Source organism: Tenrec ecaudatus, chromosome 18 (genome assembly GCF_050624435.1).
Source record: "Tenrec ecaudatus isolate mTenEca1 chromosome 18, mTenEca1.hap1, whole genome shotgun sequence".
NCBI classification, from domain to species: domain Eukaryota; kingdom Metazoa; phylum Chordata; class Mammalia; order Afrosoricida; family Tenrecidae; genus Tenrec; species Tenrec ecaudatus.
In genome coordinates, this window is record NC_134547.1 from 74,056,052 (window position 1) to 74,083,873 (window position 27,822).

The 27,822-nt window shown below is 47.1% G+C and overlaps 1 long non-coding RNA gene across 1 annotated transcript; it reads left to right on the forward strand.

Annotated features, from left to right (window-relative positions):
- The first annotated feature begins 448 nt into the window (after positions 1-448).
- Positions 449-27,561, forward strand: LOC142432176 (uncharacterized). Its single transcript, XR_012780870.1, has 3 exons — positions 449-497; positions 8,342-8,503; positions 27,257-27,561. It is a non-coding gene; the product is annotated as an uncharacterized LOC142432176 (long non-coding RNA).
- Positions 27,562-27,822: the final 261 nt, after the last annotated feature.

Below are 27,822 nucleotides of genomic sequence, written 5' to 3' on the forward strand. Positions count from 1 at the left end.
TTACTTGGAATTTATTAGCCTAAGCACTGGGCATTCTTCTACCACAGCCTACGTGACAGAACACTGCAGCTGTCAAGCTTGAGCAAACAAGGGGTGATGCTCTTTAGATAAGCACCCGTGTCCTGCAACCCCTTGATTGGGCAAAAGATCGACCTCCCCTATGCTTGATTTGCGTGTACATGCCACTCCTCTGCGTACCTAATTGAAGACTGTAAGCCCTTACTGACTCACGGGCAAGGCACTCTCCCCTGAACTCCGATTGGCCTCTTGCCAAGGTAGCCTAATCTGCATGTGCGGCTGAGGCTCCCCCCTCTTGGCTGGCCGTTATAAGCTGTGACTCTTTGTTCATTAAAACAGGACTTGGTCAGGATATTGGCTTGTCCTCATTCCCCGGGCCTCTTGTACCCACCCAATTCCCAGTCTCTGCTCCACGTTCCACGGTGAATGTCCCGCGGGACGGGACATCCCCTGAGATGGAAGTACAGGAGCATCAAGTGGTAGGTTACTTCCGTTGTGAAATAAACAGTAGGCAGTGCGAAAAAGCATTCCTGCAAGTCTCCCAGAGAGAGCCAGTGCTCTTGGACACACTGCAAAATGGGTCCTGGCTCCTCTAAGACAACGCAAGGGAAACAGCCTTCAGCCATAATGAACTCAATGTAAAAATATAAAAAATACATGGGATAAACTAACAGCATTGGGAGAAGATGTCCTGAACAGAATAACATGTATAGAAGAAGCAGACATTGAGCGGGCACAGAGAGAAATTTTCAGAATGCTCCTTGGAGTCATACACAATATGAGGGAAACAATAGAGAAAAAGGATGAAATGATCAAAGAGGTAAGAGCGATAAACCAAAGGGAAATTCAGGACCTTAGGGAGGAGATAACAAAAACCAGTAGCAGACTCAGGGACCTGGAGAATCGACTGGGGGAATCAGAGAACAGCATCAGGGACTCAGAAGACAACCAAGCTGGCTTAAACCACATGAACAAAAATCTAATAAGATCATCAGAGAAGCTGAAGAAAACTTAAGAATGATGTCTGATGCTTTGAAGCAGAACATCATTAGAGTTATTGGCTTACTGTGTTTGTATATTATCTGGTTCTTGTGTCTATGGCAAGGTAACCTGTGTGTATATAGGAGTAGGTCCATTTGTCTGTGCGCAGGTTACTGTGTGTGTAAATCAGCATATATTCTGGTGTATGTGGTAATGTGACCTGTGTGTGTATATGAGAAGGTTCTTGTGTCTGTGAGCTGGAAACGTATGTGTGTATAAGAGGAGGCAGTAGTTTCTGTGAGCAGGCAACCAAGTTGTAGATGAGCAGGCCCTGTGTGTCTGGGAACTGATGCGTTTATCTGAGCAGTTCCTTTGTATCTGTGGAAGGCAGATACAAACGGTGTGTGTCCATTAGCAGGAACTTCTGCCTGGGTGCAGGGAACCTGTGTGTGTACATGAGCTGGTAACCAGTGTGTTTCTATGAGGAGGTCACCTCATTTATATGAGCAGTTCCTGTGTGTCTGTGAGTAGAAAGCCTGTGATTTTATAGTAGGGGTTTCGGTGTGTGTATGAGCAAGTAATATGCGTGTGCATAGGAACAGGTCTTGTGTCTGTGAGCAGGTCACCAGTGTGTGTATATGAGCAGGTACTGCATGCCTGTGAGGAAGGAACGTGTGTGTGCGTGCGTGAGCAGGTCCTTCTTGTGTGAGCATGTACGCGTTGTGTATACGGGAGCAGGTCCGATGTGTCTGTGAGCAGGTAACGTGTGTGTTTATTACAAGGTCCTGTGTGTCTGTGAGCATATCAACATGCTTGTGTTTTTAAGCCATTTGTTGGGTCTGTGAGCAGATAACCTGAATGTGTACATGCGTAGGTTCTGTGTCTGTGAGCAGGGTACTGTGTGGGTATATTCGCACGTCCCTTTGTGTGTGGAAAGCATCTTGCGGGTATATATGTTTAGGTTCTTGTGTCTGTGAAGAGGTAATCTGTGTGTGTGATGAGGTTATGTTGTCTATGAGCGGGAAACCTGTGTGTGTAAGGGAGGAGGTACTAGTGTCTGTGAGCAGGTAACCTGTGTTTGTGTCTATGAGCAGCACCTTTCTGTCTGTGAGTAGGAAAGCTGTGTGTATATGTGAGCAGGTTCTTGTCACTGTGAGCACATCACCTGTGGGTGTAGATGAGGAGCTTCTTGTGTCTGTGAGATCACCTGTGTGTGTACAGAATCAGCCTTTTGTGTCTATAAGCAGGAAACCTGTATGTGCACAAGAACAGGTAATAGTGTTTGAGAGCATCTAACCGCCGTGTGTATAGGAGCATGTCTTGTATATCTGTGATCAGGTCCTCAACGAGTGTAGATGAACAGTTCCTGTGTGTCTGTGAGCAGGTAAGCTGTGCGTGTGTATGAGAAAGCACTTTTTTGTGTGTGCAGGTAACCTGTTTATATGTATGAGAAAGGTCTTGTTTCTGTGAGAAGGTAACCTGCGTGGCTATGAGCAGGCAGCCAATGTGAACGTAAGTAGGTCTTGTGTGTCTTCGAGCTGGTCACCTGGGTGTGTGTCTGAGCCATTCCTGTGTATCTGCGAGCACGCAACAAGTGTGTCTCTATGAGGAGGAACTGCATGCCTGTGTGTGGGTAAACTTGGTGTGTATATGAGATGGTCATCTGTAGGCTTTTTCAGCAGGTCACCTTTCTGTATATGCACAGGTCCTGTGTGCTTGTATGAGCCTGTGTGTTTATATGAGGGGGTACTGTGTGTCTTTGAGAAGGTATCTTGCATGTGTCTTTAAGCAGGTCCTTGTGTCTGTGAGCAGATAACCTGTAGGAGTACAAGGGCCGGTCTTGTGTCTGTGACAAGTGTACTCTGTGTGTGTGTGTATGTGTGTGTGTGTGTGTGTCTGCATTAGCACATTTTTGTGTCTGTGGCAAGGAAACCCGTGTGTTGTATATGAGCAGGTAACCTGACTTCAGGAAAGATGCAGACGGATTAACATAAAACGGAGGATCTCTCTAGAATTCAACCCAGGAGCGTTGCTTAGAGGGAAAATCAACACTGCTGGAACCCATGTGGAACATCATCAAGATTAAGGAAGCAGAGACCCATGGTGTTTTGAGGGCCTGGGCTTTTTGTCTATCCTCAGTGGAGGCCAGCTGGGGCTTGACCTTGGACCCTCCTGGTCTCTGCTGGTACCAGGACCATTTTTAGCCTGTGGAGTGGTTTGGCCTCAGCACAGCCACAGTTTGCCACCACCTGCTTGAGGGCAGGGACTGGAATCTTGCAGCTCCACTGGCAGGGATGGGTTTGAACTACATAGTTGCCCTTGTTTTCATCTCCTCTCTGTCCCCCTCTCACCGGCCATTGGGTTCTGGAGGGCTGCACTCGGGCCTTTAATCCACACAGCCACACCTTGCTGATACTACCTGGGAGCAGGGACTAAACCCTTGCAGCTCCACTCCCTGGATTGGGACTGAGATACATTGTGCATTTGTTTCCAACCCTTCACTATACACCCTGTCCCCATCTCCCACAGGCTCATCAGGCTAGCTTTCAAATGTTGTTTTCTTGCTCCTCTTAGTCTCTCTCCCGGTCTCCCACACACTACTGCTAACCTCCAGACCACTCCCCTGATTGTAGGGCATTTATGCCTGCACCACATGCAGCTAGGTGAGTTCCACACTGTGTAGGTGGCCCTAGTCTGGGGACAGCCCTCCTGCTCTGCACCAGTGGATGTTCTGCTCGATTTCCTAAAGGGACATTGCTGCCTGTGTGCCTGGGGTCCTAATGTAACACAGACAACACCCCTCAAGGTTCCCAGCTGCTGCAGGAACCTCTGCCCAATACCGGAACACCCAATCATGCAACCCAGCCGTCTCCTGGGTCACACCCTTTGTCCGGAGCCGTGAGTCCCGGCCATTGCTTGGAATTTATTAGGACCTGCTTGGAGCAATGAGGCCTGGCCATTACTTGGAATTTATTAGCCTGAGCTCTGGGCATTCTTCTACCACAGCCTAAGTGACAGAGCACTGCAGCTGTAAAGCTTGAGCAAACAAGGGGTGATGCTCTTTAGATAAGCACCCATGTTCTGCATGCCCTTGATTCGCCAATAGATCGTCCTCCCCTATGTTTGAATTGCGTGTGCATGCCACTCCTCTGCATTCCTAATTGAAGACTGTAAGCCATAACAGACTCACGGGCAGGGCACGCTCCACTGAACTCCCTGATTGGCCGGTTGCCAAGTAGGCTAATCTGCATGTGCAGCTGAGGCTCCCCCCTCTTGGCTAGCCGTTATAAGCTGTGACTCTTTGTTCATTAAAACAGGACTTGGTCAGGATATTGTCTTGTCCTCATTCTCCGGGCGTCTTGAACCCACCCAATTCCCACTCTCTGCTCCACGTTCCACGGTGAATGTCCCGCTGGACAGGACATCCCCTGAGATGGAAGTATAGGAGCATCAAGTGGTAGGTTTCATCCGTTGTGAAATAAACAGTAGGCAGTGCGAAAAAGCATTCCTGCAAGTCTCCCAGAGAGAGCCAGTGCTCTTCGACACACTGCAAAATGGGTCCTGGCTCCTCTAAGACAACGCAAGGGAAACAGCCTTCAGCCCCAACGAACTCAATGTAAAAATATAAAAAAATACATGGGATAAACTAACAGCATTGGGAGAAGATGTCCTGAACAGAATAACATGTATAGAAGAAGCAGACATTGAGCGGGCATAGAGAGAAATTTTCAGAATGCTCCTTGGAGTCATACACAATATGAGGGAAACAATAGAGAAAAAGGATGAAATGATCGAAGAGGTAAGAGCGATAAACCAAAGGGAAATTCAGGACCTTAGGGAGGAGATAACAAAAACCAGTAGCAGACACAGGGACCTGGAGAATCGACTGGGGGAATCAGAGAACAGCATCAGGGACTCAGAAGACAACCAAGCTGGCTTAAACCACATGAACAAAAATCTAATAAGATCATCAGAGAAGCTGAAGAAAACTTAAGAATGATGTCTGATGCTTTGAAGCAGAACATCATTAGAGTTATTGGCTTACTGTGTTTGTATATTATCTGGTTCTTGTGTCTATGGCAAGGTAACCTGTGTGTATATAGGAGTAGGTCCTTTTGTCTGTGCGCAGGTTACTGTGTGTGTAAATCAGCTTATATTCTGGTGTATGTGGTAATGTGACCTGTGTGTGTATATGAGAAGGTTCTTGTGTCTGTGAGCTGGAAACGTATGTGTGTATAAGAGGAGGCAGTAGTTTCTGTGAGCAGGCAACCAAGTTGTATATGAGTAGGCCCTGTGTGTTTGGGAACTGATGCGTGTATCTGAGCAGTTCCTTAGTATCTGTGGAAGGCAGATACAAACAGTGCGTGTCCATTAGCAGGAACTTGTGCCTGGGTGCAGGGAACCTGTGTGTGTACATGAGCAGCCAACCAGTGTGTTTCTATGAGGAGGTCACCTTATTTACAGCAGTTCCTGTGTGTCTGTGAGTAGAAAGCCTGTGATTTTATAGTAGGGGGTTCTGTGTGTGTGTGAGCAAGTAATATGCGTGTGTACAGGAATAGGTTTTGTGTCTGTGAGCAGGTAACCAGTGTGCATGTATGAGCAGGTACTCCGTGCCTGTGACGAAGTAACGTGTGTGTGTTTGTGTGTGTGTGTGTGTGCGTGCGTGAGCAGGTCCTTCTTGTGTGAGCATGTACGCGTTGTGTATATAGGAGCAGGTCCGGTGTGTCTTTGAGCAGGTAACGTGTGGTTATGACAAGGATACTGTGTGTCTGTGAGCATATCAACATGCTTGTGTTTTTAAACCACATGTTGGGTCTGTGAGCAGATAACCTGAATGTGTATATGCGTAGGTTCCTGTGTCTGTGAGCAGGGTACTGTGTGGGTATATTCGCACGTCCTTTTGTCTGTGGAAGGCATCTTGTGGGTATATATGTCTCGGTTCTTGTTTCTGTGACCAGGTAATCTGTGTGTGTGTGATCAGAGTATGTTGTCTATGAGCAGGAAACCTGTGTGTGTAAGGGAGGACGTACTAGTGTCTGTGAGCAGGTAACCTGTGTTTGTGTATATGAGCAGCACCTTCTGTCTGTGAGTAGGAAAGCTGTGTGTATATGTGAGCAGGTTCTTGTCACTGTGAGCACATGATCTGTGGGTGTAGATGAGGAGGTTCTTGTGTCTGTGAGAAGATCATCTGTGTGAGTATAGAAGCAGGCTTTTGTGTCTATGAGCAGGAAACCTGTGTGTGTGCGCAAGAAGAGGTAATAGTGTTTGTGAGCAGGTAACCTGCATGGCTATAGGAGCATGTCTTGTATATCTGTGATCAGGTCCTCAATGAGTGTAGATGAACAGTTCCTGTGTGTCTGTGAGCAGGTAAGCTGTGCGTGTGTGTGAGGAGGCACTTTTGTCTGTGTGCAGGTAACCTGTGTATATGTATGAGAAAGGTCTTGTTTCTGTGAGAAGGTAACCTGCGTGGCTATATGGGCAGGTACTGCGTGGCTGTGAGTAGGCAGCCAATGTGAACATGAGTAGGTCTTGTGTGTCTGCGAGCTGGTCATCTGGGCGTGTGTGAGCCGTTCCTGTGTATCTGCGAGCAGGCAACAAGTGTGTCTCTATGAGCAGGAAATGCGTACCTGTGTTCGGGTAAACGAGGTGTGTATATGAGATGGTCATCTGTAGGCTTTTTCAGCAGGGCACCTTCGTGTAAATGCCCTAGTCCTGTGTGCTTGTGAGTAAAGCCTGTGTGTTTATATGAGGAGGTACTATGTGTCTTTGAGAAGGTAACTTGCGGGTGTCTGTAAGCAGGTCCTTGTGTCTGTGAGCAGATAACCTGTAGGCGTACCAGGGCCGGTCTTCTGTCTGTGACAAGTGTCCTGTATGTCTGTGTGTGTGTGTGCATTAGCACATTTTTGTGTCTGTGGCAAGGAAACCTGTGTGTTGTATATGAGCAGGTAACCTGACTTCAGGAAAGATGCAGACGGAATAATGTAAAATGGAGGATCTCTCTAGAATTCAACCCAGGAGCGTTGCTTAGAGGGAAATTCAACACTGCTGGAACCCATGTGGAACATCATCAAGATTAAGGAAGCAGAGACCCACGGTGTTTTGAGGGCCTGGGGTCTTTTGTCTATCCTCAGTGGAGGCCGGCTGGGGCTTGACTTTGGACCCGCCTGGTCTCTGCTGGTACCAGGACCAATTTTAGCCTGTGGAGTGGCTTGGCCTCAGCACAGCCACAGCTTGCCACCACCTGCTTCAGGGCAAGGACTGGAATCTTGCAGCTCCACAGGCAGGGATGCGTTTCAGCTGCATGTTGCCCTTGTTTCCATCTCCTCTCTGTCCCCCTCCCACCGACCCTGGGTCCTGGAGGGCTGCATTGGCCCTTTAATCCACACAGCCACAGCTTGCTGATACTACCTGGGAGCAGGGACTAAACCCTTGCAGCTTCACTCCCTGGATTGGGACTGAGATACATTGTGCGTTTGTTTCTACCTCTTCACTATACACCCCGCCCCCATCTCCCACAGGCTCATCAGGCTAGCTTTTAAATGTTGTTTTCTTGCTCCTCTTAGTCTCTCTCCTGGTCTCCCACACACTACTGCTAACCTCCAGACCACTCCCCTGATTATAGGGCATTTATGCCTGTACCACACGCAGCTAGGTGAGTTCCTCACTGTGTAGGTGGCCCTAGTCTGGGGACAGCCCTCCTGATCTGCACCAGTGGATGTTCTGCTCGATTTCCTAGAGGAACCTTTCTCCCTGTGTGCCTGGGGTCCTAATGTAACTCAGACAACAGTCCTTAACGTTCCCTGCTGCTGCAGGAACCTCTGCCCAACCTCCGCAACACCCAATCATGCAATCCAGCAGTCTCTTGTGTTACTCCCTTTTCCGGATCCATGAGGCCTGGCCATTACTTGGAATTTATTAGCCTGAGATCTGGGCATTCTTCTACCCCAGCCTACATGACAGAGCACTGCAGCTGTAAAGCTTGAGCAAACAAGGGGTGATGCTCTTTAGATAAGCACCCGTGTCCTGCATCCCCTTGATTGGGCAAAAGATCGTCCTCCCCTATGCTTGATTTGCATGTACATGCCATTCCTCTGCGTTCCTAATTGAAGACTTTAAGCCCTTACTGACACACGGGCAGGGCACCCTCCTTTGAACTCCCTGATTGGCCTGTTGGCAAGGTAGCCTAATCTGCATGTGTGGCTGAGGCTCCTCCCCCTTGGCTGGCCGTTATAAGCTGTGACTCTTTGTTCATTAAAACAGGACTTGATCAGGATATTGTCTTGTCCTCATTCTCCGTGCCTCTTGTACCCCCCCCCCTCCGCCAATTCCCACTCTCCTCCAGGATCCACGGTGAATGTCCCGCGGGACGGGACAACTTGTGCTCATTGTGTGAGCTGGATACGAGGGATAAAGTGATGAATGAAGGAGCAGGAATATGCCAGCGAGTTAAAGTGGAAGAAAATTCCTTCGGCCGCCATGGGAACCTGCTGCGGTGAGACTGAAGGTGAGAGCGCCTAAAGATGGGTCAAGAATTAAGCAGGCATCAGATTTATGTGAAACAATTGAAAGAGGCCTTAATGGCACGGGTAGTAAAGGTTAAAAGTTGTGATTAAAAACAAAGGATCCCATGACAGACACCACTGAAGAGCACGGCCATGAATATTTAGAGAAAATTAAGAGTAAGTGGTGAAAAGTTGGAAGTAATAAATAATGGGACAGATTTCTAGTAAATAAATGTATGTATGTAAATATGTTTCAAAAGATGTTATAAGCTAAAGGAACAAATATAAGTTACCAAAGATTAGAGAAGTTTTCAGATTTTGTAGTTAAGATATATCCTTGGTTTACTAAGGACGGGACTGTAAATGTTAGGGATAGCCTGTCATCTAAGCATGAAGGACTCCGGGGTGAGAATAATTTGATTGCATGCTCAAACAAAATTGAAAGAAAAGTTGCTGCTGAGCCTCCAGCTCCTCCCCCTCCACCACTGAAGCCCCAGAAGCTGCTGGAAAGAACCTGAGGGCTTTGAAAGTGGGCAAAAGCAGTTAGAAGGCGGATGAATACATTATCGTGATAAGGACCTAGGACTTTGAAACCTGGTGCTGGGAGACTCAGACGTCCTGCTGGGATGAAACAATGGCAAAGGGGGTAGGTAGCCTGGGAGCAAGAGTATGAGTCATTAGCAACAAAACATGGAGTAGATTTAGGAATTCCAGGATGTTATCCAGTTAAAGGACAGAATGCTCAAGGAGGGGCGAATGCCCCCCCCCCATTCCATTCAAAACTATAAAAGATTTAAAATCTGAGTGTTCTCAATATGGTTCTGTGGCTCATTTTACTATGGAGTTAGTAGAAGCTGGGATAGGAGAGAATGTGTTTTGGGCAGAAGACTGGTAATAGCTGGCTCAAACGTGTTTGTCAGGAAAAGACTACTTGTGAAATTCAGAGTTTCTTGAGAGTTTTCAAAATACAGCAGATATAAGCTGTTTGTGTGAACAAAGTTTGTGTGAACAATGTGTGTGTGTGTGTGCGTGTGCGCGCGTATTACATACTCTTTCACTTTGTATGTACAAAGACGTTTTTCTGAATGTTTATTTTAAGGATAAAATCACTTGCTTGTGTTTATTACTGCTTAAAGTTGAGTCTTTTTTGAGTATTTAAAAAATAATTATACCAATGATACTACTCTCTCAAGAAAATATTGCCATCATTTGTAGACTATGTCACCTTCAAGTATGTGCTAATATTTTGTCCCTTTGTCTAATTAAAACCAGGAATTGTATTAAAAAAAATTAAACAATTGGTTTTTTTCAGAAAATGCAAATACTGCCTGCTAGGTAGCGCTGAGACCTTTAAGAAACAAGAGCAACTTGTCTGATTATATCAGACTATGCTAAAATGTTAAAACTTTCTTTACGCAAGGCTTGCTATAGCAGTTGCTTTGCAAGGAAAAACAGTAAAGGAGAGTTAATGATACTGTGGAATTTATGAAAGCCCTGCAGCCTGGGCTCCCTTCCCCCTCTGCTATTTCAGCCAATACATATAAAATCATTTTAGATTTAAAAGATTGTTTTTATACCATTCCCTTGGATTATAAAAGATTTGCTTTTAGTGTTCCTAATGTTAATTTTAAAGAACCTATGGAGCGTTATCAGTGGAAAGTCTTATATCAGGGAATGTCTAATAGCGTCACCTTATGTCAAAAGTTTGTAACTGCAGCTATAAAGTCAGTAAGAACTTCTGAAACATCGGTGTATATCATTCACTACATGAATGATATTTTGATGGCTCATAGGGACCAAAAAGGGTTCTCTTTATTTTTCACTCTTTACGGGAAACATTAAAAAGGCATGGGTTAGTTATTGCAGAAGAAAAAGTACAGGTTATTGAACCTTACAAGTATTTAGGACATATTTTACAGAAAGGTTTCGTTAAACCCCAGAAGATAGAAACAAGAAAAGATCACTTACAAACTGTAAATGATTTTCAAAAATTATTAGGAGATATTAATTGGCTTAGACCATATTTAAAAATAAGTACTGGAGAACTTAAGCCTTTATTTGATATTTTAAAAGGAAATCCTAATCCAAATTAGACTCGGGAAATTTCCCCTTTAGCAGAACAAACCTTAAAAATTAGTAAATTTACGTATTCAAGAACAACAAATTATGTACATTAATTATAGTAAACCTTGGTACTTTTACATCTGGTGTGTTATGGCAGAAAAGACCATTATTGTGGGTATATTTAGCTTCTTCAAGAAAAAAGAATTCGGAAACCTTATTTTGAAGAAATAGCTGAATTAGTGATGAAAGGTAGGTCCGAGTCTGTTACATATTTTGGGAAAGACCCTATTTCTATAGTCATACCTTATGACAGACTCCAAACTTCTTGGTTATGGGAAAGTTGTGATTCATGGGAATTAGCATTTGCTGAGTTTTGTGGATTGGTGAACAATATTTATCCTCCAGATAAATTGTTACTATTTGCTAAAAAACATTTATGTATTTTCCCCAGCGTTTGTAAAAATAAACCCATACTTCATGCTCTTACAATATTTACTGATGGTCCCTCTAATGGAACTGCAGCTACACACTATGGTAAAAAAATTCCCTGCTCAATCTGCACAGTTAGTTGAGCTACATGCAATCATAGCAGTTTTTCAATTATGTCTTTGGCAGATGGATATTACTCACATTCCTTCATTTGATAAATTGAGGTATTTGCATGTTACAGTGGACACTTACCCTGGATTTATTGTGGCCACTCCTATGACTGGTGAAAAAATGTCTTTAGTTAGTCAACACATGTTACGTTGTTTTGCTGTAATTGGTATACATAAATGCTTAAAGAGAAATAATGAATCTGCTTATGTTAGTAAATCATTTACTCAATTTTGTGTCACTTTTCGAATTAAACACATAACTGGAATCCCTTATACTCCTCAAACCCAAGGTATTGTGGAATGTGCCAATGAAACTATTAAGCGACATTTAGACAAAATGAAAAAGGGGGAGATATACCCTTCTATGCCTCGCAATTTAATTCATCATACTTTATTTTAACATTTTGGGAATTGGATGTACATGTCAGTCTGCTGCTGACTGCCTTTGGAAAAAGACTGCCAAGCAAAGACAAAGCATACGTAATATGGAAAGAACTACTTAATGGAAAATGGCAAAAGCCAGCTCCCTCCTGATTTGGGGGCGAGGGCATGTTTGTGTTTTCTCCCACAGGAGGCTGATGGCTGCCTGAAACTTTGGTGCAGTTTGCAAACTATACAGATGGTAATTTGCCTCTAGGTGCTTCTGGGGACATTGCACAGTGAGCAGTACTAGGCTTAAGTTCCTGATCCACCACTCTTACATCCTGCTGTCTGGGGAGTCTGGAAATCACAGTGTGGGTTAATGACTCACGTCTTCCCTGTACAAGGTGAAGGAAATGTAATCTCATCCACTCTACAGTCTTTTTCTTCTTGTGGACTAGAGACTCAAACCATATTGTGGAGATCAGGTCACACGGACAAGCCCATCCAGTATAACATCACAAAAGAGAGAGATATCATCGATTGGTCCAGCAACCAGGGCAATACTAAAAAAAAAAAATATTGCCGAATGGAAATAGAGACTACTTTGGAAATGTGAAGCTTATGGGCCTTTCCTACAGACTGCAAGGAAACGTTACTGCCTGTGTAACATCGTCTTATGTACTTTTGGCAGGGAATATTACTATAGATCATGATGATTTTAAGTTTAACATGCCTTATAATTGTAATTTGTCCAATTGTATTACCTGAACCCCTGAGGGTGTTGTCATTGCTATTTTGTATCAATCTTTTATTATTTAAAAAGATGATTACAGGTATTTGAAGAGATTAAGAAAACTAAGTTTTGTAGGTTTGCTTATAGCATTTTAGCTATATTGTTTAGTTGCTACTGCTATTACTAAAGCAATTGTACTTTATCCAAAAATGTGACTAATGTGTTGGGCACTCAAAAAGCTAGAATGTTAGAACAAAAATTTAATACTTTTTATAACATGGTCACAGCAAGTGTGTGTATTGTTGATATTATGCATACTTCCGATGATACTGTGCAAGGTTATGGTTAAATTATTGGCCTTAGGAACAAAACTTCATGAAGTGCACCTGTGCATTTCGCACCCTCCCCAAACAGGGGTGTAAGGCAGAGACTGGTTAGTCAATGACGGGTAAAATCGAGTCTGAGTCTCTCAACCTAAGACAGGTCATAGTCACCTCAAGGACTATTACTGATGACGGGTAAGGGAGATACCAGGACTCGATCACCTAAGCCAGACACAGTCATATGCTGAGGTTTTGAGTGAAAACGTCTCCAGTAAATTAAGAAGGGGGAAAGAAAGATGTTAAAGGCCATTAAGACAACCTTAAAACAGCTGAAAATTCTCATGACTTGTGTCAGTGTTTGCTGATTTCTTCAATGACTCTATCAAGAGCAAGAAAGTATGCAAGGTCTGGAAAAACAGGTGTTTTAATTTTCTCAAGGATGTCTAACTTGGCAAAAGATAGAGTTGCTATGTGTATCAAATGTGCTTGCTTATCAATGAGATAATTAACACTGGGTTGTTTCTGCATGAATATAAGGAGGATAACGGTACATTATATAATTTTTGAAATGTATTGCCTTGTTATCTGCAATGTACTCAAACCAAGCTAGCATGAAGTACTGCACAAGCTCATCTGAACAGCCGTGAGTTGATCCAAGTTCGTGGAGTAATCCCCCTCCACAAAGCCTGAAGGACAGGCAGTCATTGACGGGTAAAATCGGCACAAGACATAGCAACCTAAGACAGACATTGGTTGGCTTTTATTTTATGGAGGCATTCCATTGATCAATGATGGGTAAGGATGATTCTTGATGCCTGACAACCTAGAACGCAGTTCCCGAAGGGATTTCTCTTGGCTTTGGCTTTGAAAAATATATAAAAGGGAGGCCTGGCCATTGCTTGGAATTTATTAGGACCTGCTTGGAGCCATGAGGCCTGGCCATTACTTGGAATTTATTAGCCTGAGCTCTGGACATTCTTCTACCCCAGCCTACGTGACAGAGCACTGCAGCTGTAAAGCTTGAGCAAACAAGGGGTGATGCTCTTTAGATAAGCACCCGTGTCCTGCATCCCCTTGATTGGGTAAAATATTGTCCTCCCCTATGCTTGATTTGCGTGTACATGCCACTCCACTCCATACCTAATTGAAGACTGTAAGTCCTTACTGACTCACGGGAAGGACACGCTCCCCTGAACTCCGATTGGCCTGTTGCCAAGGTAGCCTAATCTGCATGTACGGCTGAGGATCCCCCGCCACCCCCCCCCCCCCCCCGCTGGCCGTTATAAGCTGTGACTCTTTGTTCATTAAAACAGGACTTGGTCAGGATATTGTCTTGTCCTCATTCTCCGGGCCTCTTGTACTCACCCAATTCCCACTCTCTGCTCCAGGTTCCATGGTGAATGTCCCGCGGGACGGGACATCCCCTGAGATGGAAGTACAGGAGCATCAAGTGGTAGGTTACTTCCATTGTGAAATAAACTGTAGGCAGTGCAAAAAAGCATTCCCACAAGTCTCCCAGAGAGAGACAGTGCTCTTCGACACAGGCAAAATGGGTCCTGGCTCCTCTAAAACAACGCAAGGCAAAACACCTTCAGCCCCAAACAACTCAATGTAAAAATATAAAAAAATACATGGGAAAAACTAACAGCAATGAGAGAAGATGCCCTTAACAGAATAACATGTATAGAAGAAGCAGACATTGAGCAGGCATAGAGAGAAATTTTCAGAATGCACCTTGGAGTCATACACAATATGAGGAAAACAATAGAGAAAAAGGATGAAATGATCGAAGAGGTAAGAGCGATAAACCAAAGGGAAATTCAGGACCTTAGGGAGGTGATAACGAAAACCATTAGCAGACTCAGGGACCTGAAGAATCGACTGGGGGAATCAGAGAACAGCATCAGGGACTTAGAAGACAACCAAGCTGACCTAAACCACATGAAAAAAATCTAATAAGATCATCAGAGTAGCTGAAGAAAACGTAAGAATGATGTGTGATGCTTTGAAGCAGAACATCATTAGAGTTATTGGCTTACTGTGTTTGTATATTATCTGGTTCTTGTGTCTATGGCAAGGTAACCTGTGTGTATATAGGAGTAGGTCCTTTTGTCTGTGCGCAGGTTACTGTGTGTGTAAATCAGCATATATTCTGGTGTATGTGGTAATGTGACCTGTGTGTGTATATGAGAAGGTTCTTGTGTCTGTGAGCTGGAAACGTATGTGTGTATAAGAGGAGGCAGTAGTTTCTGTGAGCAGGCAACCAAGTTGTATATGAGCAGGCCCTGTGTGTCTGGGAACTGATGCGTGTATCTGAGCAGTTCCTTTTTATCTGTAGAAGGCAGATAGAAACGGTGTGTGTCTATTAGCAGGAACTTGTGCCTGGGTGCAGGGAACCTGTGTGTACATGAGCTGGTAACCAGTGTGTTTCTATGAGGAGGTCACCTTATTTATATGAGCAGTTCCTGTGTGTCTGTGAGTAGAAAGCCTGTGATTTTATACTAGGGGGTTCTGTGTGTGTGAGATCAAGTAATACGCGTGTGTATAGGTTTTGTGTCTGTGAGCAGGTAACCAGTGCGTGTATATGAACAGGAACTGCGTGCCTGTGAGGACGTAACGTGTGTGTGCGCGCGTGCGTGCGTGAGCAGGTCCTTCTTGTGTGAGCATGTACCCGTTGTGTATATGGGAGCAGGTCCGGTGTGCCTGTGAGCAGGTAACGTGTGTGTTTATGACAAGGTCCTGTGTGTCTGTGAGCATATCAATATGCTTGTGTTTTTAAGCCATTTGTTGAGTCTGTGAGCAGATAACCTGAATGTGCACATGCGTAGGTTCCTGTGTCTGTGAGCAGGGTACTGTGTGGGTATATTCGCACGTCCCTTTGTCTGTGGAAGGCATCCTGCGGGTATATATGTCTAGGTTCTTGTGTCTGTGAACAGGTAATCTGTGTGTGCGTGATCAGGTTATGTTGTCTATGAGCAGGAAACCTGTGTGTGTAAGGGAGGAGGTACTAGTGTCTGTGAGCAGGTAACCTGTGTTTGTGTATATGAGCAGCGCCTTTCTGTCTGTGAGTAGGAAAGCTGTGTGTATATGTGAGCAGGTTCTTGTCACTGTGAGCACATCACCTATGGGTGTAGATGAGGTGGTTCTTGTGTCTGTGAAATCACCTGTGTCCGCACTGAAGCAGGCTTTTGTGTCTATGAGCTGGAAACCTGTGTGTGTGTACAAGAAGAGGTAATAGTGTTTGTGAACAGGTACCCTGAGTGTGTATCGGAGCATGTCTTGTATATCTGTGATCAGGTCCTCAATGAGTGTAGGTGAACAGTTCCTGTGTGTCTGTGAGCAGGTAAGCTGTCTGTGTGTGTGAGCAGGCACTTTTGTCTGTGTGCAGGTAACCTGTGTATATGTATGAGAAAGGTCTTGTTTCTGGTAGAAGGTAACCTGCGTGGCTATATGAGCAGGTACTGCGTGTCTGTGAGCAGGCAGCCAATGTGAACACGAGTAGGTCTTGTGTGTCTGCGAGCTGGTCACCTGGGCGTGTGTCTGAGCCGTTCCTGTGTATCTGCAAGCAGGCAACAAGTGTGTGTGTCTATGAGCAGGAACTGCGTGCCTGTGTGCGGGTAACCTTGTTGTGTACATGAGATGGTCATCTGTAGGCTTTTTCAGCAGGTCACCTTTGTGTATATGCGCAGGTCCTGTGTGCTTGTAAGAGCCTGTGTGTTTATATGAGGAGGTACTATGTGTCTTTGAGAAGGTAGCTTGCCTGTGTGTATAAGCAGGTCCTTGTGTCTGTGAGCAGATAACCTGTAGGAGTACAAGGGCCGGTCTTCTGTCTGTGACAAGTGTCCTGTATGTCTCTGTGTGTGTGTGTGTGTGTGTGTCTGCATTAGAACATTTTTGTGTCTGTGGCAAGGAAACCCGTGTGTTGTATATGAGCATGTAACCTGACTTCAGGAAAGATGCAGACGGATTAACATAAAACGGAGGATCTCTCTAGAATTCAACCCAGGAGCGTTGCTTAGAGGGAAAATCAACACTGCTGGAACCCATGTGGAACATCATCAAGATTAAGGAAGCAGAGACCCACGGGATTTTGAGGGCTTGGGGGCTTTTGTCTATCCTCAGTGGAGGCCGGCTGGGGCTTGACTTTGGACCCGCCTGGTCTCTGCTGGTACCAGGACCATTTTTAGCCTGTGGAGTGGCTTGGCCTTAGCACAGCCACAGCTTGCCACCACCTGCTTGAGGGCAGGGACTGGAATCTTGCAGCTCCACAGGCAGGGATGGGTTTGAGCTGCATTGTTGCCCTTGTTTCCATCTCCTCTCTGTTCCCCTCCCACCGACCCTTGGGTCCTGGAGGGCTGCACTGGGGCCTTTAATCCACACAGCCACAGCTTGCTGATACTACCTGGGAGCAGGGACTAAACCCTTGCAGCTCCACTCCCTGCATCGGGACTGAGGTACATTGTGCATTTGTTTCCATCCCTTCACTATATCCACCCCGCCCCCAACTCCCACAGGCTCATCAGGCTAGCTTTTAAATGTTGTTTTCTTGCTCCTCTTAGTCTCTCTCCTGGTCTCCCACACACTACTGCTAACCTCCCGACCACTCCCCTGATTTTAGGGTATTTATGCCTGTACCACACGCAGCTAGGTGAGTTCCACACTGTGTAGGTGGCCCTAGTTTGGGGACAGCCCTCCTGATCTGCACCAGTGGATGTTCTGCTCGATTTCCTAAAGGGACATTGCTGCCTGTGTGCCTGGGGTCCTAATGTAACTCAGACAACACCCCTCAACGTTCCCAGCTGCTGCAGGAACCTCTGCCCAACCTCCGCAACACCCAATCATGCAACCCGGCAGACTTCTTGGTCACTCCCCTCAGATGGAAGCCACAGAAACATCAAGTGGTAGGTTACTTCCATTGGGTAATAAGCTGGAGGCAGTGCGAAAAAGCATTCCTACAAGACTCCCAGAGATAGCCAGTGATGTGTGTGTGAGCAGGTCCTTTTTGCATGAGCATGTACCTGTTGTGCATATGTGAGCAGGTCTGGTGTGTCTGTGAGCAGGTATGTGTGTGTTAATGAGAAGGTCCTATGTGTCTGTGAGCAGGTAGCCTTGCCTTTGTTTATGAGCCTTTTGTTGTGTCTGTGAGCAGATAATCTGTAGGTGTACATAACGCTGTTTCTTGGTTCTTGTGTCTGTTAGCAGGGTACTTTTTGGGTATATTCACACGTCCCTTTGTCTGTTGCAAGGTAACCTGGGTGTATATATGTCTAGGTTCTTGGGTCTGGGAACAGGTAAACTGTGTGTGTATGATCAGGTTATTTTGTCTGTGAGCAAAAACCTATGTGTGTAAGAGAGGAGGTACTAATGTCTGTGAGCAGGTAACCTGGGTGTGTGTGTATGAGCAGCTCCATACTGTCAGTGAGTAGGAAAGCTGTGTGTATCTACGAGCAAATTCTTGTGTCTGTGAGATCACTTGTGTGTGTGTAGAAGCAGGTTCTTGTGTCTGTGAGCAGGTAACGTGTGTGTTTATGAGAAGTTCCTATGTGTCTGTGAGCAGGTAACCTTGCATGCGTTTCTGAGACATTTGTTGTGTCTGTGAGCAGATAACCTCTATGTGTACATACGCAGGTTCTTGTGTCTGTGAGCAGGGTACAGTGTGCGTACATTAGCACATTCTTGTGTCTGTTACAAGGTAACTTGTAGGCATGTATAAGTAGGTTCTTGTGTCTGTGTGCAGGCAACTAATGTGTATAAGAGTAGGTCCTGTGTGTCTGTGAGCAGGCAACCCGTGTGTGTATGAGCAGGAACCGCGTGCCTGTGTGCAGGTAACCTTGGTGTGTATATGAGCTTGTAAACTGTGGGTATGTGACCAGGCGCCCCCTGTGAATATGAGCAGGTCCTGTGTGTCTGTGAGTAGGAAGCCTGTGTTTGTATAAGAGGAGGTACTCTGTGTATGTCAGCAGGTAACCTGTGTGTTTATAAGGGCAGGTTCTTGTATCTGTGGGCAGGAAACCTGTGTGTGTATATGAGCAGGTTCTTGTGTCTGAGAGATGGTAACCTGTGTCCATATGAGCAGGTTCTTTTGTCTGTGAGCAAGTAACCTGTATGTGTATATGGGCAGGTCCTCTGTGTCTGTGAGCAGGTAACCTGTGTGTTTTTAAAGGCAGGTTTTTGTGTCTCTGGGTGGGAAACCTGTGTGTGTATATGAGTAAGTTTTCTGTTTGTGAGCAGGTAACCTGGATTTTTATAAGAGCAGGTTATTTTGTCTGTGAGCAATTAATCTGTACGTATATTAGCAGGTTCGTGTGTCTGTGCGCAGGAAACATGTGTGTGCATATGACCAGGTTATTGTGTCTGTGAGCAGGTAACCTGTGTGTGTGTATGAGCAGGTCCTGCATTTCTGTGAGCAGATAACTAGTGTGTGCCTGTGAGCAGTTCCTCTGTGTCTGTGAAGAGGTAACGTGTGTATATGAGCTGATTTTAGTATCTGTGACTGTTCTCCTCGGTGTACATATCAACAGGATCTTGTGTCTGTGAGCATGTAACCTGTGTGTATGTATGAGCAGGTACTGTGTGTGTGAGCAGGTAACCTGTGTGTTTCTAAGGACAGGTTCTTGTGTCTCTGGGTGGGAAACCTTTGTGTGTATATGAGCAGGTTCTTGTGTTTGTGAGCAGGTAACCTGGATGTTTATAAGAGTGGATTATTGTGTCTGGGAACAGATAACCTGGTGTGTGTATGAGCCAGTTTTATTATCTGTGAACATGTAACTGTGTATGTATATCAACAGGTTCTGTGTTTGAGAGCAGGTAACCTGTGTTTATATAAGCAGGTACTACGTGTCTGTGTGCAGGTATCCTGGTGTGTATGTGAGCCGGTTCATGTGTTTGTGAGCAGGTAACATGTATGTGTATATGAGCAGGTCCTGTGTGTCTATGAGCAGGTTACCTGGTATGTATATGACCAGGTTATTTTGTTTGTAAGCAGATAACCTTTGTTTGTGTATGAGCAGGTTCTTGTGTCTGTGGGAAGGTACTCTATTTGTGTATATGAGGAGGTACTGCGTGTCTGTGAGTAGGCAACCAATGTATATATGAGCAGGACCACTGTCTGTGAGCCAGTAACTTGTGTATCTGAGCAGTTCCTGTGTGTCTGTGAGTAGGTAACCAGTATGTGTATAGGAGCAGGTCCTTTGTGTCTGTGAGCAGGTGACCTGTGTGCATACAAGCAGGATCTTGTGTTTGTGAGCAGGTGACCTGTGTGTATGAGTAGATAATGTGTAACTGTGAGCAGATAACTTGTATGCGTCTATGGGAAGGTACTGTGTGTCTGTAAGCAAGTAACCTGCGTGTATATATGAGCAGATTCTTGTGTCTGTGAGCAGGTAACATGTATGTGTAGAGGAGCAGGTCCTGTGTGTCTGTGAGCAGGTAGCCTGGTGTGTACATGAGCAGGTTCTTGTGTCTGTGAGCAAGTGACTTGTGTGTGAATTTGAGCCAGTTCTTGTATCTATGAGCAGGTAACCAGTGTGTGTATATGAGCAGCTCCTCTGTGTCTGTGAGCAGGTATCTTCTGTGTGTGTGTATATGAGCAAGTATTGTTTGTCTATAAGCAGGTAACCTGTGTGTATAGAAGCTGGTACTCTGAGTATATGAGGATGTATTGTGTTTCCGTGGGCAGGTAACCTGTGTGTTTATATGAGCAGGTTCTTGTGTCTGTGAGCAGGTAACCTGTGTGTGTATTTGAGCAGATTCTTGTGTCTGTGAGCAGGTAACCTGTGTGTGTATATTTGCAGGTTCTTCTGTTTGTGATCACGTCATTGGTGTGTTTGTATATGAGCAGATTCTTGTGTGTGTGAACAGGTAACCTGTGTCCTTGAGCATGTGTGTCTGGGAGGGGTTATACTTTGCTTGTGACCAGGGGACATTTCTCTGTAAGGAGTTATCCTGTGTGTCTACAACAGATGCCTTGTGCCTCTCAGCAGGTGGTATATTATCAGTAAGCTGATACCGTGTGTCTCTAAGCAAGCACTGTGTGTCTGTGCTGGTGACGTGTGTATCTGTGAGCAGGTGCCTTGGGTCTGTCGAACAATGCCCTGTACCACCAGAACTAGCAACCCAGCGTAATAACCTCTGAAGCACCTGGACGAGAAACCTGTTGAGCACATCCCTGAAACACCAGGGTTAGCAACGCAGAGTACTAACCACTGAACTAGCAGGACTAGCAACCCGTCGACCAACTCCCTGAACCATCAGAACTAGCAAGCCTGCACACTGACAACTGAACCACAAGAACTAGCAAGCCTGCACACTGACAACTGAACCACCAGAACTAGCATCCCAGGGAACAACACTCTGAACCACCAGAGCTAGCAGCCCAGGGTACTAACCACTCAACTTCCCAGAGAAGCCAGCCAGTGATCAACACTTCGAATCACCAGAACTAGAAATCCAGTGTACTAACCTCTCAACTGCCAGCAGTAGAAACCCGGGGTACAACTCCTGAACCACGTGTGTGTGAGCAGGTACCCTGCGTCTGGGAGAAAGTCCAGTGCATCTGGGAGCAGGGGCCCTTTGTCTGTGAAAGGTCCCGTATGTGAGGAGTCCAGTGTGCCTTTGTGCAGGTACCTGGTGTGTCTGGGAGCAGGTACCATGTTTTTGTGAGGAAGGGCAGTGTGTGTCTGTGAGCAGGTACCATGCTGTCTGCGCAAGTCCTGTGTGTCTCTGACCAGGTACTGTGTGTCCGAGAGCAGGCAACCTGTTTCTGTGAGCAGGTACCGTCAGGGGAGCCAGCTCCTAAGAAATCATCACAGGCCCAGCAGGTGCAATTGTACAGCGATAATAAGTGAAGATTATAGGAAAGTCATAGAGACTAAGAGAGATAGGGGGGAGGGAGAGAGTGAAATAAAGAAGTCAGACACATTTCATGGTAACATCCTCACTTCAGACCCGCTTGGTGATCCACTTGAGGATGTGCAAGGTGGGAATTGCAGGAGTGAGATTTATTACTAACTGAGGCTTCTATACCTTTAGGGGGCATGCAGGCCCCCTAATTACAGGTAAAGACATATGTCACAGGAAGGAGTTGTACTATAGGTAATACAGTAATGAGAGGGGGACAATCTAGGCGTATACACGCAATATGAAGGGGAGGGATTGGAGTATACATGTAACAAGATGGGCGGGTCCTAGATTCAGGATGGCAGCCTAACTTTGGATGTCCCTGAGCCGGTTTGACTACTTCTCTGTCTCTCCATGGAACCGATTACTGTCCTTATCAGTAGGGTGTGAGCCCCACCTACAGTGGACCAGCCAGTAGTCTGATGGCTGAATGCCTTCAGGGAGAACATCTGGATGCATCCGACTTCCCACCATGTGCTGGCAAACAGCCTCTAAGGTTTGGCATAGCTTTGGAGGAGACAAAGCTGGGGTAAGGTCTTTCTGTATCACACAAGGTACCATGTGTGTCTGTAGGCATGTGCCCTTGTCTCTGAGCAGGTTCCATGTTGTCTGTTAGCAGTTACTGTGTGTCTTTGAGCAGGTACCATGGCTCTGTGAGCAAGGACATTGTGTCTATGAGCAGGTACCCTGTGTATGTCTATGATCAGGTATCATGTGTGTGTCTGTGAGCAGGTGCCCTGTGACTGTGCGCAGGTAGCATGTTGTTTGTGTGCAGGTACCATGAGTCTGTTAGGAGGTTCAAATTATGTTGCTGTGTTATCATTTTCACCTGTTTCTCTTATGCCTTTGTATAAACAGATATAGTTGATTTCATTTATGTTACAAACTGTGTGTCGCTTAGGCAACTCTTCCTCAGCAAGAGACCTGGCTCCTGCTCACATTGGTCCCTGCACAGCCCCAACCCACTCAGACCCCACGTCTCACCTCAGACATCGGGCAGCAGCCCGGAATCATAGTTCGCAAGCCCTGGACTCCTCAGCTCTCTGGACATCCTGCTGCAAACAGCCACCAAGATGCCTGAGCCTGCCTGCCTGCTCTGTTCACCACTCCTGGGGGATGGAGGGCAGGCTGACCACAGCTCGGCTCGGTGGCCCTGACCAATATCAGAGTCTGGAAGGGGGTCCTACAGGGAGCTGCAGGGATCGCCGACACCCCCGTGGGAGACTATGATCCCTTCATCCCCTTTACCATCATTTGTTACTGTCTGTGCTCTTATGGAGCAGGGTGGCCTCCTGCTTACAGGTCAGCAGTTTGAAACCACCCGCTGGCTCCAGGGGACAGAAATCAGTTGCCCCGCGCGTACAGAGTCACCACCCTGGAGCCTGCAGGGGCAGGTCTGCTGTCCCATAGGGTCCTTGAGTTCAAATCCAGAAGACGGCAGTGAGTTTGGGTCTGTCATGCAACTCTCTATCTACATCCCTCTCTGATGACCCTGTATGTGTGCTGCTGTTTCATTTTTATACATGCACTATGTTAATATGTGTCTGCTCACCTGTATGTCTCTGTGTTATTACATGTCTCTTTCTATGCAGACTCTGTTAGGATGTATCTGTGTGCCTATAGCTGCTGCTCTCTCTGTCTCTACCCATGTGTGTGATTACCTAGGTATCTTTTCTGGGCATTATTTACGCCCCCTCCTTTTACTTTCCCTCCCACACTGATTTTCCACAAGCACTAGCATCTGCTTCTCTCTGTGGGAAAACCATTTTTCCTTGCGTTTATTTTCCTTTGGTAACAGTGGCCTCCGACAGTGACTGTCTTCAGGGACTGCCTGATTTTGCTCAGCACAATAGCTTCCAAACATGTCCGTGTTGTGAGGAGCGTGACAGTGTCATGATCATTCTTTGAGACACACAGGACTCCATTCCACAAAAAACTCTCTTCATTCTTGAGATACAGAGTATTCCGTTCCCTGGGACCTCGGGGGACCCCAGACTCCTGTACACGTGAGGTACAGGACAGGTCGGGACTTTCCGTGGTCAGGGACCGGTGAGAACAGAGAGGATGGGGGTGGGGTGTTGCCCTCCTGCCTGGGTCCCTGCATGATAGCTGACTGGGTCAACTCCACCTTCACTCATTCGTTCATTTGGAGTCCTTAGGGCCATCTGTCCCTAGTGGGCTCAGGCCCTGGTTTCATCTGCGGGTCCTTAGCTACCAAAGCTCTGAAGCAGGAGCTAAACCCACAGCCGCTGACCCGCCCCCACCCTATGCCTAGTGGAGTCCCTGAGCCTTTGACACTGCATCACCCCCACCCATCCCAGGGCAGCTGCCTTGAGTGTGACATCCCTGCTGGCCCTACCCCCAGGTGTGCTACTGCATCCCTCCCTCCACCCATGCATTGGGGCCAGTGAGTGCCCTGTTGGAGTGGCCATATTTCCAGGATGCCTGGTCCCTGACATGGCCATTCCTGCAGGGTAACCAACCTTGTGCTGCCACCACCAGCCAGCGTACCCTCACCGTGCCCAGGCCATGGCAGGACCCTCATGGCCTTACCCCGCCCAGCTCCGTGCGCCCTCATGGACCCACAGTGGGCATGCTGCCCTCAGGCTGCAGGGTCCCGAAGGCTTCCTGTCCTGTCCCCAACCCAAGTCCAACTTGCTCCACCACGGCTGCCCAAGGGGGGGCAGCAGCCCAGGGAGTGCATGGCCACTCATGCTCCCGCCTGCTGGCCCCAGGGGACCCTCCATGAGCAAACATGGGCAGATTGCCCCCAGCCCACAGGGCCACCTCCAGGGTTGCACCTTTGACCCTGAGCAAGCCAGGTCAGAGGGGACTCCTGCTCATCCCCTGAGATGGTCTGCCCCTGTGGCAAGTGCATCCTCAAGGAGCACTGAGTCCACCCTCTGGCCACCGCCCAGCTCCTCCCCTCCCCTCCCCTTCCTGTCCCCAGCAAGGCCTGATCCCATGGGGCTCCCACCACAGACCATGTGGACATCATGGTGAGATGACCAGGGGAGAGGGCCTGTGAGCTCCGCCCATCCTGAATGTGGTTATCACTGGGCCTCTGGCTCCTGTCCACACACACACCCTTCTGTTTCCAACGCCCATGTTCCAGGCCCCTGGGATCAGAGGGGAGCGGGGAAGGGGCAGTCTGCCTGCCATCCACCCAGCTCACATGCTGGACCCAGCACCCTAACTGCACTACCATCAGAACTCAGGGACCCTGTAAGCTCTAAGCCTTTCCAGCCTCCAGCCCTCCCTCCGTCCCTCCCTCCTTCCACCCACGCACGCACCCATGCACCTATGCCTTCATCCCTCACACCCTCACCTCTCCCTTCACCCCACACACCCTCCCCTCTATCTTCCCCCTCCTGTTTGTTCACCCTTCACTCCCACCTGACCTATGTCTTCCTTGTTTCTCTCTCTCCCTCCCCTCTCCCCATTGTCCTTCCAGGTCATGACACGGAGCCCCAGGTGGGGGCCCTGGATGGTTGGTGCATCCATGTGTCCCTTGGGTGAGGCTGCTCACTGGGAGACCCAGAGCTGGGGGCGGCCCCTGAGCAGTGCTGAGGTGCCCTAGAAATGCCAGCCTCCGTGGGGCAGGAACCCGACCTGGGGCTGGCCTTAGCGCAGGGTGTGCACCAATCCATGGCCCGAGCCTGCACTTCCTCCTGTCCTGCTTCTGGAATGTTCTAGACGGTGTTTGCCAAACACAAGAACTGTCAAAAAGGCTGTCTTTATGATTTTAACTTGAGCCAGTCTGCTGTGCCAGTAAAAGTGGACTCACACCATCCATTGGTAGCCCACAGGGCCTGCTCTTTCAGCGTGCTCATTAAATTCACCAAGAGTCCAGCTGTCCCGGAGAAGTAGCACCCAGGCATTCTCCGCCGCTGGGTGGACACACAGGTTTCTTTCTGGGTGTGACTTGCTCTCTTGCTCCCTCACAGACCCTGGGCTAACTCCTGCCTGCTTTGTGGGGGGTTGTACAGACTTCAGAGGAGGCTTCCTACGGACCCCAGAGCGTCCTGACCAGCAGGTCCCAAGTCCACAGGAGAGACGCTGACGTGGGGTTTCTTACGTCACACATGCTGACTGGGACGGTGATGTTCTTGTCCACTATCGACTGCTCCCCAAGCTCTGCAAACGCAAACTCACTGCTATGGAGTCAGTGCTGACTCAGTGACGCCCTGTGGGTTCCTGAGACTGTCACTGCTGACGGGAGTAGAAAGCCCAGTCTTTCTCGTGCAGAGCTGGTGGCGGTTTCCAACTGCCGACCGTGCAGATGGCAGCCTGGACAGGGGACCTGAGGGTGGACAGGCAGCCAGTGCTGTGAACCTGACAAAGTGAAGAAGAGGATGCTGCCAGGGGATCCATTGCTCTGCAGCCCCGGGAGAAAGACACAGAGGGCACGGGACTGAGAAGCACCTTCCCGAACTTTGTCGGCCAGAGTGACACCAGCCCCTGGAAACCGGCGTGTGCACCTGCACCCCCCAAGCGGAATCACCATGCTCTGGAAGTAGCGTGCAGAGGGACGGGTCAGCCCATTGCTCCCTAAGCAGAGGGTGCACTCCCCGTCTGCCTCGTTCAGTGATGACATGGACATGAAGGGGTGGAAAAGCGCATCAATGACAGACTGAGAGCCTTCTGGGAGAGAAACCACACAGGTCCAGTGCAGTGACAACAAACGGAAGATAAAGGCACTGGCAAAGTGCCGTGGGAGAGAAAGGGAAGTCAGGAAAACGCAGGGAAGCCCCAGCTTGTGAGATTAAGGAGTGAAGGGGTGGAGTCTAGCCTGTCAATCAGATCACAGCATGATAATACCTCTTGTGGGTGTGGCCTTCTCATGAGGAGGATTCAGGTGTGTGTGGGTGTGTGTGTGTGTGTGTTTCACATTCCTGGTGATAAGCCACATGGAGCCATGCTGGTGGCAGCCGGAGCCCTGGAGATATGCCCACTGCCAATGGATCCACAGGACTGTCCACTTACCAGCCTGTGATTTTCCTGCATACAGCATCATTGTGAACGGCTATGTGAGTCTCAACAGGAATTTATGGACTAGTATTGGACAGATAGGCTAATATTAGACTTACAAACTTGATCTGGGATAGGATGTTTTCTCAATATACAGTTGCTCTTTGATATCAAGCTTTCTCTGACATACTTATACGTGTCTCTGGATTTCTTTCTCCACTCAACCCAGCCTCACACAATTACTAAGTGTGTTCGTCTGGGTTGACTGGAGAAACAAACTCATCCACTCAGATGGTACGATAGTTTATTGTGCCAGCCTGGCCGATAAACACAAGTAGGATTAATTGAAGGGCGGAGAGATAAATGGCTCGGTGAGCCTCGCCTTGCTTGTCTCTCGTTCTTTAATCATCAGGCCTGCGTGTGGCTGCCCTGCTTGTTCTGTGCCTCAATTTAAAAGGTACACTAACTGTGGGATGCCTAGCCTATGGACTGTGTCGCTGTAAGTCAAGGTCCCTTTAAGCCCACACGATTGGAATGTTTGTCTCTAGAGCTGGGGACCAACAGTTGGTGACCTGCCTTGCTGTTTGCTGCCTGGGTATATATAGCCCAGCTCTCTCTACAGAAAGGGGCTGGCGGCTCTCAAGACTTAAAGGACTGCTAGTGTCTCACTGCTTTATAATTTAACTGTGAATTTCCTGTATTATCTATCTGTATATAATTTAACGGTTCATTTCTTGTGTTATATATCTATCTTTAGAAATATATTTATATATAATTACTAGTAATCTGGTTTTGTCTCTCCAGAGAACCCTGTCTAACACAGATGGGTCTTCCTCCCCCCCTCTGCTCCACTTTCCTATTAAGTAGACACACTCAGGAGCTGGAGGAGCCATGTGGAGATGCTTCCACCACCACTGGATCCATAAGACTTTCCACCCAGCAGCCTGTGATCTTCCTGCATTCGGCATCATTGTGAATGGTTGTGAGTCTGAAGAGGAATTTATGGATTAGTATCGGACAAATGGGCTACTGTTTGACTTACAGACTTGATCTGGACTGGGCCGGGATGTTTCCTCAACAGACAATTGCTCTTTGATATAAAGCTCTTTCTCACACACAAATGAGTATCTCTGGATTTGTTTCTCTAGTCAACCTGGTCTAACACAATTCACTTACTGACTGGTATTTTAAAAATCAAATTCTGTGACAGACATGTTTTGAGGAAAGGAAGTAGATTTACAGCATTGAAAGTATGTAAAGCTCCATGCTATAGAATAGTATTTACAAATTTCCCATTAACAAATAAACCTGCCAAAGCATGACTGGAAACAACTACACTGAAATTTTGTCAGTAAGTTTATATCTGGAGG